Genomic DNA, 15,128 nt, shown 5'->3' with positions numbered 1-15,128 from the left:
CGATCGAACTGTCGTCAGCACGCTCAGAAGCATGAAGAAGTGGGTAAGTTGACTGAGGATCAATACTAAGAAAAAGGAGGCGACAACGCGAAGCGTTGACCGGCAACGAACTAGCGAGCTGTTCTTCGTCGATACACTTTTTGAACGACACCTGCAAGAAAGCAGCGAGTTCTTTCTGATCCCGCAATATAAGTTCTTACAAGGGTTTCGATTTGGTATAGAACAGCATCATCTGATGGCATATATACTGGGTGTAGTCGAGCGCGAAACATGTTGGAGTCGATTCCCGCCGTTTGTTTTTCTGCACGCCTTTATCTTTCCCAGCCACCCTCCCATATCATCAGTTCTTCGAAAGGTCAAGAGACAAAAGAGAAAGAAAGAAAGAAAGAAAGAAAGAAAGAAAGAAAGAAAGAAAGAAAGAAAGAAAGAAAGAAAGAAAGCGCATGCTCGCGCTGCCAGCAAGCACGCCTTGCAGGCAGTTTTGAAAGGAGCCGCCTCTCAAACACAGCAGTGACCGCCACTCTCCCGCCGCGCGGACCTACTTCGCCGGCTTCAGCAAGAGAGCCGGCTCGTCAAACTTGACCTTGACCCACACAACCTTGCAGCGTCTTCCTCGTCTCTGCCTCAAAAAGGAGTGCCGCTCGCTATCTCTGCTAGCCAGGCCGAAGAGTGCCAGGCGGTTGTCTTTAGTTAGACGATACCGCACCACACGCGTCTCTAGTGGACATTTATGAAGCCACGGATATCAGCCGCTAGCAATCAGGGTCTGTTAAGGCTGTCGCCTTCACCGTCACCACCAGCGCGGTTGCAGGCAAATATGCTTTCAATTAGCCGTTCGGGTACGAAACCGAAGTTGCAACCGAGGCCACCAAAGCTTTCCCAAACCCTTTGGACGCGAGCTGCAGGATCCTGGCACAGTGACCTCCCTGCGGAGGTCACTCCTACTCCAGCATTTCCAGATGCTGACGTACGTCGCGTCTATTTCTTAGCACACGCGCTTTTCCGGTCAGTGATTGCGCAGATACATGTCGTTAATACGGCGAAATAAGTTATTACCGTATAACGGGGAAACATAAGAATAAAAAAAAATCATAAGCTTTAAGGTAGAATCATACCTAGATGGTCAGATATCGGGCTCGCGAGTTCGGGTTAAGTCTGCCGGTGCAAAGTTAAACTCGAGGTTAGGTACACAGCAAGAAAAAGAAAAAAAAGGAAAGAAGAAAAAAGTTGAGTAACGTTGCAAGCAGCATTAAACGAGGACATTTCTATGTATGTCAATTCCTTGCCTGCAGCCTTCAAGGTTTGCGGCAGTAGCGTACCTGATGCTGCGTGACAGAAATGAAATCAATCAAGTTTATTAGCATCCTCCCTCCCTCCTCGCTCTCTTATCAATTCGTAATCATAACGGATTCCTCGATCAGCAAGCAGCAACAGCCACATGAGCGCAGAGGTATACCATAAGAAGCGCAAACGCCTCCAAAATACGTGCGAATAGTTTTCGCAAGTGACGGTGACTGATGACGGAGAACGCGCGATCCCCGAGAAGCGCCGAGGTGCCAAGAAAGAGACGGTAAGGAAGCCAACGCGTGCCACCTTTTGTTATGTCTACGCTTGGGCGGCTTACAATTTGTCTGCCCTTGAAAAAATTCGCTGCTGCGTGCGCTCGCTCGCGTATACTTGTCGCTCGTGCCTATATTTCTGCTGGCCGCCAGCGTTTATCTCTGCAGCATTTCTAGACTTGGCATGCGTTTGTTTTCATTAAAAAAAAAAAAAAAAACTGTTTTTCTTTCTTTCTGCTGTCGCACTTGTTACCCAACGAGGCTGCGCTGTGGCGGCTATCTCTACGAGCTGTCGGCTCCCCAGAGAGAACAGACGGTTCCAAGGCCGTGGCTGCTCGACTGTGGCGAACAGCGCCGAGCGCGAGTTTGAAAGCGGCTGCCCGTCGTCTGACGAACGAGTCAGCAGTGTCCCCCCCTGCCTCTACTGACAGTGAGAGGCGACGCTGACGCCGAGCCGGTTGACGTAAGACGCTAGAATTGAAGGCAATTAAAAGGAAACAAAAATATAGAGCGAGGGAAGTCACTGCGCACAAAAAAGCAGCAGACAGACGCGAACTGACAAGTTACACGAGGAATTCGCGCCGTAATCTATAGTCCGGGCGCGCTTACAGCTCTGACAGCGATGTGTAAGTGAATTTACAAGACTATTAGCGTGATGATTAGCTCGTAGCCCTGCTTCGCGTCATTCGGAAAAGCTGCTCCAAATAAAGCCGCACGCGGAAAAGATGTAGATTAATGATCCACTACATTAACGACATTGCGAAAAGCAGCACCGAGTCTTCGTGTGTTTCAAAGGGACAGCCTCGTGGAGTCAAATTTATGCAAGCTTGACAATACAATAAGTAAAAAAAAAAAAAAAAAAAAAAAAAAAACCGCTCAAACGTGCACGACAGCAACGACAAAAACGGTGAAGGAAAGGCTGTCGGGCAATCACAAGACGGTCGGTCACAAAAAAAAGAAAAAAAAGAAAGGCCAAAAAAGCGTAACCTTCAACTGAATACAACCGACACCGAAAAAAAAAAAAAAAGGCACAAACTACACAACTAACGACAACGAAGGGGGGATAGAATGGACACAGCCAGGAAATGGGGCAGAAGCCCACAAGCGAGGACGAGGAGGTGGAGGAGGCGGAGGAGGCACTAAGCTCCTCTCTCAATGTTTCGCACCTCGTCCGAAGGATGGCGCCACCATACCCAGCACAGTGGCTCGGTCGGAAACCTTGGTCGGAAACTTCGAGCAGCTAGTGAGCAGAGAAAATGGTCAACGAGGACGTGCTTTCGTGGTGGTATCTAACCTCTTGGACTCTACAGGTGTCATACAAGCGCTGCAGCTTTGACGAAAAAGGGCTTAGATGAACAGCAAATATTGAAATGGTTATTTTATATATATATATATATATAGGTCGCAAGTTCGCCACAGGTGCAGATGAGGGATTCTGGCTATGGTAACTTAGCACAACGTGGTGGACAAACAAAAACGAAACATGGACGATGCTGGTGTCTGTCCGCCAGTTTGTGCTAAAGAACCATAGTCGGAACGCAAGATCAGCAGTAGCCACAGTCCGTGATCATGCAGTTTTCAAATGAACGGTGACATACAAAATCGTTTCCAAATTTTCAGACGTTGATTTTACCGAAATATTCAATCATAATGTATCGGATTGAGAAACTTGCTTTTGCCCAACTTTGCAGTGCAGATAATGATCTGCACTGGTAGCGCCGATGGTGAAGCGCCGACGTTGCCAATATTCGAGGCATATTCTGACAGCGCGAAAAATTCCAGCACTGATAGCTCTCCTGGCTTCATTGTTTTCCGTGTAATCAACGTTCGACAGGCGTAGTACGTATACGCCGGCGTTTTGTTCCAGTGTCCAGCCTGGGCTGACGCAACCTCGCAACATGTGAGCCACAGTACGATGATAAGAGAGTTGTGAGTCAAATCGGTTATCGCACAATGTTGCGTGCATCGCACTCCGTTTACTTTATCACTTGGCGTATCCGAAGGTCGGTTGTAACACAGGCTATGGTCGAGGGCTCCGCTTCATCAGAGACAAATCAGCCCGTTTACAAACACCTGCACCTACAAAAATGCTACAAATTAAATTTGGTGCTGTGATTCCGCATTTATTTTTTCTGCCTTCTTCACATATTGCGTTTTTCCGAGAACAGTTCTAAATGTCAGTTAAAGCAGGCCAGCTGTGAGGCCGGCGAAAATTGTCATCAGTGGCGAAATTTACAGAGTGAAACGGGTCGGCTGAAATGGAAAATAACACGTAGACGACATGTCGCCATGATTCTTGCACGGTGTACGTCATTCCTGTAATTGCACTACCACTTGAATGGATCATCAAATTTTCATTCAGATGGGACGTACGATTGACACGTAGGCCTTAGCTTAAATATATACCTGAGAATAGTCCAGTTTGAGGCCGCAGGAATAGCTACGGAATGCAGCCGAGAACGGAGGCCAAACGCCGGCTCGTTCCAACCGAGAGCATACTCGCGAAGCAACACACACCGCGACTGCTAGCGCCATCTACCCGGCAAGCGGCGAACAACAATTGAGAGAAGGAAATGAAGGAGAGGAGGTTGCTTTGAGAGGGAATGCAGAAAGAGCGAGTGAGGAGAAAATGAAAACTGGAGCGACGAGTACGCAGGAAAGGGAAACCGCAGACCAGCGGCGGCGGAGCGAAACCGCTGTGCAGACTCAGCGGAAAGAGGAATCGCTGGCTCTGTAAGCAAATCCGTAGGCATTTTCTGCCGCAACCCTTGCCGACAAGAAACAAAGGACGAGAGGGAGAGTGAAAATAATGAAGATATGTTCCCAAAAAAGAGGACTCGGGAGAGAGACAGTGCCGTGCGCGAGGAGGAGACGTCGGCTTCTATTTGTATACCGTCCCTTGAACTATGCTCCCAGCAGAGAGCAGCACAGCTGCGGCGTGTTTATTTTGCAGAAGCCGCGGACGGCCGCAGTGGTGCCGGGCGGAGTCAGCTTTTGCGGCAAACAGCCGTGAAATCTAGACGGAAAAAAAAAAAAAAAAGCTAACAAAACGCTTTCCAAAACGCGGCGGCAAATGCGAAAACGAGATGCGTCTTGCCACGGGAAACCGGGAAAGCTCGTGCGATCTCCACTGGCGCTCGTCGCTCCATTCAGGCGAAGCCCGGGGCTTAATGAGCCTGTCTCAATGAAAAGCTCAGCCGTCGGCGCTGGTGCTGGTACCACGGAGGATCCAGAAATAACAACGCGCGCGCTGCCTCGCCGAGGCGCGGCGGCAGCTCGTATACGCCGGCCTGGCATAACGCGCTTGCTTTGTTAGCACCGCCGGGCTTCGAGGTCGGCTGTCTGCTCACTGTGTGAGTGCGTAAATATAGAGAACCCTGAGAGCCATGCGCCACCATCGACTATCGTACGCAGCTACTACACAACTTCAGCGAGTCCTTTTGATTCATAACTGGCTCCAGGGCAGCAGAGGCCTCACTCACGTCCCATATTGGAAAAAAATAAATAAAAAAAACTGTAGTGGGGTCTTTGCTGTCGAACCCGGATATATCGAACTCGAAGGGGATCGCGAAATAGTTCCAATGTATCAACAATTCGATATATAAAATAAAAATTGTATACAAACATTTCCAAGGGAAAATTTACAGCTGTTCGTCATACACGATAATTCATTATATCCGAGTTCGATACATGCGTGTTCGACTGTAAAGCGTATAATGCCGAGTTTTCTATGCCACAGTACTGGTCCCTGTAAATTTTGCTACGGCTACGAACGTTCTCAGAAAATTGACGTGTCACTCAATTTCAATCCTTTTGAACGTCGTTTCACGAGTCACCGCACAAAATTCACTGCGTTCTATAAAACTACGTAGAATCCGGACAAGAGTGGCGCAAACTCACACTTGGCATTAAAACTGACCGTGCGCTTTCGTAAATCGTAAATAGTAGCACATTTATGTTCACACGGAATCCGTCGATCACGTGGACAAAGAAAACACGTGAATAAAGCATGTAGGAAAAAGGGAGAGCACCGAATGGGGGGAGGGGGGGTGGGGTATAGGTAGAAGAGTTGGTCTCCCCAAATGTGCTATATTCTACCTTAAAACGTGCACTTTGGCGCAGTCCTTGGGCAGGGATTAAATAGAGGCGTTCGCCAAGTGGGAAGATACAAAAATAATATTCTCAGTAAGCCGGTTCTCCATGATTAATGGCGCCTTTCATATTTCGAGTCAGAAAATCGAACGTTCCTAGCGCTCGCTCGCATAGGAGCTTCGGACGCGTACTACGTTTGCCGTCGTTGACGCTATACAGGGCAGAGATAAGATAAATGCCAAAACGGGAATGGCGTAAAGGACAAAGATTGCGGGGAAGGTGGGGAGGGGGGGGGGGGGGTTGTAGGGTGGCTACAGATGTGCGAGTTCGCGTTATCAGCAGCGCCATTCATTCTCTCTGAGCTTCGCACCCGCCGTCCAAACAGGACGGCACTCAGACCGTCGATTGCGTCAACAATGTAGGCAGCTGAGCAGCTGCTTGTGATGGTACACTCTACCTGACGGGCTCAAGAAGATGAAATCGGCGAACGTAGGCACGTTGAGAAGAGAGCTCAGGCGAGCTATAATAATGCATTGCGCCTTTGGATATTCTCGATTCTGAGACGTGAATCATGTAAGCGAAACTGCTTCGCGGCTTAGAGTTACCAGTCGCCTCAGCCCTCAGCGGAAAGGACACGTACTCCCCTCTATGCATCATAGGCTGGTAGATAAAGTGTAGCTAATGCGTAACGCTTTGTATGTCAAATGTCTTGGATGAGAAGATGATAAACGCTGCGGGCGTAACGTACTCCAATGAATACTTGTAATGGACTGCCGTGTTTCATCTGCCTATTACGGCAACAGAGGACTGTTAGTCCAGTGTCACTGTAATTCATTAAATGCCATGCTGCAGCATAAGAGACATCCTTGTTTTTTTTTTTTGCTTTGAGTGGACTTTGTTTCGTGGTGAAGGCAAGCATTGCAACACTTTTGTCTGGTACAGTTCTGCGTGACATTGAGTTTTTTTTTTTTTTTGTTATATGTTTATTCATGCACAGATTACCCGGTGCGACAACACAATGATTCTCTGCACACCACATTTAAATACAAGTTCGATAAATTGCCTTAAGTTAGGGCAAGTAATAACGACATCAAGGAATGGAACGTATTTCTTGCCTAATAGTTTTTGAGAATCCGAAACTTTGCATCACTTTGACTCACATAGATGGTAACGCTTAAACTATGCACTTCATTCGAGGAAGAGTGCCACCCGCTTATTAAGTGCAAGACTGCCACCATGTTGAAGTAATATCGTATCACAGGGATCGCGGTTACCACCACACGAATGTGCGGAGTATACACGTTCTTGGACGATGCCTGGATAAATACAGCTGAAGACTGTGGTCGTGCATTCATCCTTCAAGTGTGGGCGACTACACCCCGGGCCAACGCCAGACGAGTCCTCCGATCCCAGTGGGACTTGGCCCTGGAAGCCGATCGACTGCAAAGCGTCCGAAGCACTTTTCTGTTCCCTTACCCTACTAACCGTTATCCCTGTATTTAAGACGAAACGCCATTGTCTTGAAAATAAAATTTATTCGTTCATTCGCACATGAATAATAGGTTAGCTAATCGCCTTTGAATCGCTGTGGGTGACTTCTGATGTAACATGGCGAGAATGTTCCGAAACACAACCTCTGACACCTGCGAAGGAGCCTGCTGCTTCTGAAAGAAGTAACTACGCTGATGTCCAGCCGGTGGTCTCCGGGAAAAGTGCTATAAAGTCGTAACGAAGCCAACGGCTAGCCTATAGCACACCGTTCCGAAAAGTATAACATTTCCTTACGAAACGGTCAGTTACCACCAGTTACAACGCGACGCCGGAATGAAGGCTGCACAAGAAGGTAAAAGACGCGGGCCGCACGACACGCTTCCGTGACGCCGGAAGCGGTGCTTCAAGGAGCTCCGTATCCGGTGCACGCACGGCCCACGCCCTCCATCGGTCCCTACCCGCCCACGCTTATGAAGGCTGGGCTGTAAATTCGCAACAGCCCCGTCATCCAGAACTGGCAGACGCACTAACGACAGAAGCCACCGGGCATTCACACCGCAGCCAGCGAAAGTTGTGCGTCTACGGCGGTAGAAGGCAAACCGTGTAACGGGTCGAATCTACCCAGTGTCCTCCTTCTTACAAACGGTCAACAACAGCAACAACTGCTAGCAGTACCCACGGATAGTGCGGGCTGCCTTCACCGTGTGAAGCCAAATGCACTTCAACGCTTCCGGGCAGCCGCCGCCTCTGCAGCTTTTCGGAGCGATCCGCGCGTCCGGCTTAGAAAGTTGGGCTCTCCCGCCGTTCTCTGGTGGCCTCAAGAAAAGCCGAGCCCAGTGAGCGAGGGCTGGACGAAAGGGAAGCGCCGGTGGCCGCTCCATTATTGCGCGCAGCAGTAACGGACCGCCACTTTCTTTTGTGCGTCCCTCCCGCAAGACTCCTCGCCGGCGCGCCTTCTCTCCACCGAAAGAAGCGAACTAAAGCGCGCATTTTAACGGTTCTTTCGTGTAGGGATACGCCGCAAAGAAGTATTGGTAGGGTATTTCTCGTAAGGCGCCAGCGGGCACTGATCTTGACGAATGTGCGGTGGCTAGACCGGAAGCAGCTATTGCAGGAGGACGCGAGCGGGCGCTTCCGCTCAGGTGAAAGCGGGACTTGGTGAGGGAGGAGGGTGTTTTCGCTTTCTGGGCTAAATACATGATTGGGGTCTTAGTAGTGTACATCCGCGTGTCCTAAAGCGTGCTCCTGACCCAACTAGCAGCTGCGTCCACGACCTACGAGAAGTGTCGGACGTATTAACTGAACCCTTCCATTTTGTGCGGCAGAGCAGAAAAAGTCATTACCGTTCCATGCATGTGTGACCTTCGATGCGACGTTGACATGGTAGTACGCTGCGCCCTCCTGCTCAGCGTAGCAACCCCTTAATTGTTCATTGATAGTGCCAGATACGATTCGCCAGATAAGTACTGGAGCTAATTAGGCAATGACAGATTTTCTTGTTGCACAAGGGTAGCTAGGCCAAAGACCACCAGATACAAATGAGAAAAAGTCAGTGACGCGAAATGTTAACGACCAAGATAAAACTATTTAAAAATGGCCGCTGTTTATCAACCTATTGAATGCTCACTCGAAAAAAAAAAAACATAGATTGTGGCCTTTATCGTGTCATTACTAGCAGCAGGAAGGCTGAAAATGAAGAACAGACACATTTTCGTTACCTATATTTAAAATGATGAAGAATAATCAGAAATATGTCTCTTGATTAACAGACAGTGCTATATGCAGTTACCCATTAGGGAATTCGTTTGGGCCGCTGACTGAACAGCGCCCCTCCCTAGAATGACTAAAAAAAAGAAAAGGTGTCGAGAACGGGAAAAACGACAAACAGGGTCTGTTGCTATACATATATATATATATATATATATATATATATATATATATATATATATATATATATATATATATAGTCAAGGGAAAACAGCAATTAGAAAGCTAATGTAGCCCACTAACACGATTGTTACTCCTTCGTATCGTAAGCAGGGGGAGGGAAGGGGGACAGGTACAGAACTGACACATTCGTCCGCTGTAACCACGGTTGTAAAATTTCCACGAATTAAGTGAGGGACAAAAAAGATTTGTGTTCATCGTCCGGTGTTCTCTCCTGCCGAGAGCATCTCTTTCGCTCGGAGTGCGCTGTTGACGCTCAGCTCTCCTAATCCACCATAGGAAATGGCGGATACAGAACTCGCGATTTACGTGGGACAAACGTAAACAAGCTACTGACCACGCGGCGTCTAAAGCCGCTTTCTCGGAGTGCCCGTCGCTTCCACATGATCAGCCCTCGTAGCCGCGCCAAGGAGCCACGACTCGTACGTACACGAGATCGCCTTATCCCGTTTCCTGTCCCAGGTTCACTGGGTCCAGGCGTCCACAAACAACATCGACAAAGGCTTGGTCGCTAAAAGCACTCACAACGCACTAGAGCACGACCGTGAACGGTGCGCGTAGGGAACAAGGCAGGCAGAAAGCTTGGCGAGCGCTTACGTCAGAGGGGGGCGGGTGCAGAAAGATAGCGAGCGAGAGACACGCAGTACAAGTGCAAGGAGCAAGAAGGAAGGGACGGGGGGACCGAATTTCCGGGAGGACCCCGAAGCGGCCGCAGAAAGGCCGCGTTCTGAATGAGCGACTCTGAAAACAATCGGCGCGGTCAGAGAAACTCTTGCGGTGCAGCGGAAACTGGCACATCCGGTCAGGCAACAGGCGCGCCCGGTGGCTCGCCAGGGGGCGCTCAGTGGAAGTGCACGCGGCGCAGTCTACGGGCTGCACCGTAGCATGCACACACGTACCGGACGTTATATACGGTCACACAGCGCTCAGCTGGGGACCTTTAAAAACTTGTTTGCATACGCTCCAAAGTTCTCAGCTCTGCATGGAAAGCAAAAAAAAAAAAAAAAGAAAAGAACTAAAGGCCTTTCGCATTAAACCGCGACTGAGAGGACTTGCGACAGCCAGTTCAAATCTCTGTTGCACACGCTGCCGGTGACGTACATGTCTTTGCTCATCAATCACCGCTTCATGTACACGCTGACAAACTTGCGCTAGCAAGCAGCAGATACCATGCGCCTTGGTGAATCCTCTGTGTTTGTAGTTGAAGGGGTCTCTACATTATATCAAACACTTGGTTTCATTTGCGCTTATGTCACCGAGGGACTCTCAGCCGCACGGCTCATACAGGGTACAAGCATATTCCGTAAAGTTCTGCAAGGATTGCCGAATTCTTCATTGCTATGTGCATTTCCACGCGCACGTTCCATACAGCCTGTTTTAACATCACAAGTGGTAAAAAGTCTCAAGCAAAGTCCTCTCTCTCTCTCTCTCTCTCTCTCTCTTTCTCATTCCAATTTCCTTCCTTTCTTTACCACTTCAGGACTGCCAAGTAGCGGCAGTGTTTCGGTGCATTTCACTAAGAAATGGTGTAAAAAATTTGCTCCGTCAATAACAACTGCATTACAACCCAGTGCGGTTCCCGCAGAAGCTACCCGGCGTCGAACGTACGCGGCCTGCGGGGATCGAGAGACAACGTGGCAAATCACGCACCAAGCATGCGTTCCAAGTGCAAACTAGCCAGACAGCAGCGCTCCGATTTATCGCACGAAATAAGCGAAATGGCGATCGGAGCGAATCGGTCACCGCAGTCCCGGACACTTACAGCCCCCTTATCTCACTCAATCTGAAACGCCAGACAAACAAAGAGCGGAAAGTTCTACCGGCGCCATAACAAAGAGGCGAAGAAAGTGTGTCGTCTGTCGACGAAAGCCAGCCTTCCTCGCGCATAACAAGAAAAAAATTCTAGCGTCTAGTTCTCCCAGTCTTCCATCACGCGCCGTTTACGTGAATGAAGCGCTTACTCGCATCGCAAACACTGACGTAGGCAACGCTGATAGGCGGGAGGTGAGAACGAATCGGCCCTGACAGCGCAACTGAGGCAGGTTCCGCAGATAATGACGAGTGGTCGCACGACGCCTGTAGGCTGGCTGGACAGCGTGATAAGATGTTTACTACGACAAGCACCTTTCTCGTTGCCGTGAAAGAATGAATCTCCACCACTTACGCGCGTGCGCGCCAACTGGTGGCGAGACAACGGGACACCCACGATACGAACCAGATAGCGGATCCGGTTCGCGTAGGCGGACACGGCGGGTTCTTTTCCTTTCTTTTCTTTTTTTCTTTCGGCTTGAAGACGAGCAACGGTCTGGCTGGTTCGTACGCACGTCATGCCGGCGGCTGGGACAGGTATACGAAAAGTTAAACTGGTTTAGAAGGCTCTTAGCTTTCTTTCTTTCCTTCTTCCCAGATAATACAAATGTAGTTTAATAACCGGCAGGGGCTACTGCAGTATAAGAACTTCACAGTCCTTGGCCATGCTGAGCCATTAATGCATGAACTGTTAGGACGTCATGTATTACTGTACGCCCAGAAGAGAGAAGTTGAGATAAGTATAGGCAGCAGCCATAGGTCGGCGTCGCATCTCTTCACGGCGCACGAGTCCGCTGACTGCAACCTGACCCCTCACACTAGCACGGGAAGGCATCTAAAAAATTAATATTTTCGAAGCATTTTGATACTTTGATGAGTTACATCTACGCTTGCTTCGGTGGGCACACGAATATTATCGGTGCAAAGGATAGATGGAGCGTAGTCGCAGATGTTTCAAGAACAAGCAGGGAAACAAGCAGCGCAGAAGAAAGTGTCGGTGCCACTATACTCTGCATGGTGGAGGTAATTAGTCGCGAGTGCGTCGTCAGAGGCGTGGAAGCCACGGCATGCGTGACCACGCCATGACTCCATGCATACAGTGGGAACCTTACTGAATGCCCACAGAGTTCTGCAGAGAAAAGCTATCCACTAAGTAAAGCACAATGTGTGTGTGTGTGTGTGTGTACAGTGCCACAGTAGCGTCATCTTGGTGATTCGGCAACTGATACGACGCCTTGTGAATTTGATTGCTCACCTGTGTCAATGTCTATTGCAGCCATTTCTTCTTTTCCTTGCTTAACCGATTATATTGTCTGTATTTTCTGCTTGCTGTGATTTAGTCGTTGTAGATTAAAGTGACACTTTTGTATTTGTTGTTCGTAGATGTATAATCTATCGGTAGCTTTAGCTTATATAAATAAATAAATAAATAAATAAATAAATAAATAAATAAATAAATAATACTATATATGTATATATATATATATATATATATATATATAGTAATTCTTCTGTGTTGCCTTGACTGACAAAGTGATGTTCGCCATCGCCCTATGACTGAAAGATGTATTTTTATGTGACATCTCTCCCTCACTGTAATGCCTCTGGCGCTGTGGGTACAGTACAGTACAGTGCAGGATAGATAGATAGATAGATAGATAGATAGATAGATAGATAGATAGATAGATAGATAGATAGATAGATAGATAGATAGATAGATAGATAGATAGATAGATAGATAGATAGATAGATAGATAGATAGATAGATAGATAGATAGATAGATAGATAGATAGATAGATAGATAGATAGATAGATACGCTGCCGTTTTTAAGTTACTTTAGCATCGAACTCCACTCATGCACAACAGCAGCGGTATAGAGGCAATAAAGGCGGCATACTTCCGACGACAACGCCTGCCTTACTCGCTCGCAGGGAAATAAGAGATATGATGATAAACAAAAATACGGAGCAGCACCAATAAGTTTACTATTGCGATGCTTGTATGAGCAGGAAACATCATATGATGTTCGGGGCCGTCCGATACAGCTCAGCACGTACTATATATGCCAAGAGGATTGTATGTCGTGCTAACTTCTCGACCACCTCGTCACGAGGTTCCAGAAGGCTTGTCGAACACTACCGCGCTCTACATGTACGCGTGCATAGGTCGAGAGGACGGTGCAACAGCGTTCGACTCAGCATCGCGTGTCGAATAAACATGGGCGGCGAGCTTGCACGACGACCACTCGACGCCGCGTCAGCCGCGCGGAGAAAACCAGGCGCAGGGCGGGGAGGGCAAAGTCTGGCGCGCGAACCGAGAGGCCTCACCGATACAGACGGAAGGCAAAGCTGCGCTGCCGATAAGAGCCGAGAGCGAGGCGTCTACATTTCCATGAAATGGCCGCCGGCTGCAACACGCTCGCGCCAGGCTCAGCCGAACATCTGGCATTATGAAAAACCAACTTGCTGCGTTGCACTCATTCGCGGCATATTGCCGTGAGGTGTGGATAAGTTTATACCGTCGGTCTCCACGCAGGCGACGTAGGAATATTAGTTAAGCCATGTAAGACGACGAAAAGAACGGCAAGAGCAAGTCAGTCGGTTGAGCTTTACCTCCCTCGACCCATTTGTCCTAGCATGTCGAAAAACACCGTTTTAGATCGGAACGCGTTCCAGCTCCTAACGCTGAACACGCAGAGTGTTCACATATATGAGGTGGAAGACAATAAAAACAATTTGCGCCTACGCATTGTCCGTCTGGGAGCAGTGTGTCATCATGAACGATTACCGACAGAACTATGAAGCAATTCAATGTATACGTGTACTCTACAGTAATAGTATACGCTACGCACGTTAATTACCTGTGTCAGTCGGTTTCGCGTTGTCTGGCAAGTTCTACGCAGTGCTCCGTTCCTGTCCCTCTTTAGAGTATTCCGCAACGGTGCTGTTAGCCCTGCCCTTATTTCGAAATACTTGTTTTTGCCAGCTCGTACTATATTTTGCGCGCGAAATCGCACGTCGCTGGCTTAGCCTCGCTTTGTTACGCTTCACGCAAGGATCAACCTGAAATGCGAGCGCTCAAGGGCCAGCCTCTAGAAAAGATCCTCAGCTCTGCACGCCCATGCGCCGTATATTACGACGTGCTTTAGTCGCGAAAGACTCCCAAGGCCTCCATCGCAGCGCGCGAGTCAGCAAACGCGTAGCGCCGTTCTGCGGCAAACCGTTGCGCAACTGGCTGGCACGTCTCGAAGCCGCGCCGCTCTCGCTACCCCAAGTCGTCGGTCGCGGCGCGCACGCTCACGCACAAGGGCGACGGCTGTCCCAGGCGCGTGCGAGGGCATCGCCTTAAAATTCCGAGCCCGTATAGCTTTTCTAGCGTCTCGTTTTCCCAGCCTGGCATGTCGTGCATCTCTGGAAGGGCGCCCGCAGTGCGATTTTTTCTGCACCGAAACGCGCCGATTCTATAACCTGTATAGGAACCGAGGACGAGACTCGGCCAAGTCGTTGTAGCAGCTCGTTACACCGTCGCCATCCGCTGTGTAGCCACGATACATTGAGGAATGAAAGCTAGGTAAATGCACAGCAGATTCCAAAGATCGCCCGTGTACAGGACAAATAGGGTAGAAAATAAATAGAAATGAAATGAACGTGCGCACGCAAGCAAGGGAAGAACCCGCATCAATAACGAACCAAGAGCACTTCAGCGCTAGGGCTTTGGGGAATGAATATAAGCCTACCGGCCAACGGATCAATGTCGGGTGCTTAGAAAGGAGGATGGTTTTATTTATCGGGGGAAATTTGACGCTATTAACAACAATGTGAAATGAAACAGATGGTATATGCTTAGGAGACAAATAAAAACGGGTTAAAAGTACAACTACAAAGTGGGTATGCGCTCACGTACGTCGCGCGCTAAGGCCGACAGGACAGCATGAGCAGCTCGTGCCACCTAATATAAACACATATTCCTGGCAGTTTGACCTTCAGCCATACATGCGGAGCGAACATCTTCAAGAAGTCGGCGTTTCTTTGCCGCCACATCTGTTGCGCCTTCACTTCTATGGACTCGTAACTCTCTCGCGTCAACGTATAGTGTGGCAGAGGTCGTTACTTTCTGAAGAGCATAGAGTCATCTTCAAGTTTGCTTAGAAGTGTCGCAACCAACTTATTTTTCCGGAGGAGAAGTCCGCAATACCAATAAGAACGAAACATGACCTTTTCTCGTCACG

General features: G+C 48.8%; 1 protein-coding gene across 3 annotated transcripts in view; it reads right to left on the bottom strand.

The window, feature by feature from the left end:
- Positions 1–15,128, bottom strand: part of LOC119456377 (ETS-like protein pointed) — a 180,678-nt gene that overhangs the window by 82,626 nt on the left and 82,924 nt on the right. The window lies entirely within an intron of this gene.

This window comes from Dermacentor silvarum, chromosome 6, assembly GCF_013339745.2.
Source record: "Dermacentor silvarum isolate Dsil-2018 chromosome 6, BIME_Dsil_1.4, whole genome shotgun sequence".
Lineage (NCBI taxonomy): Eukaryota > Metazoa > Arthropoda > Arachnida > Ixodida > Ixodidae > Dermacentor > Dermacentor silvarum.
This window is presented reverse-complemented; position numbering and strand designations above follow the sequence as displayed.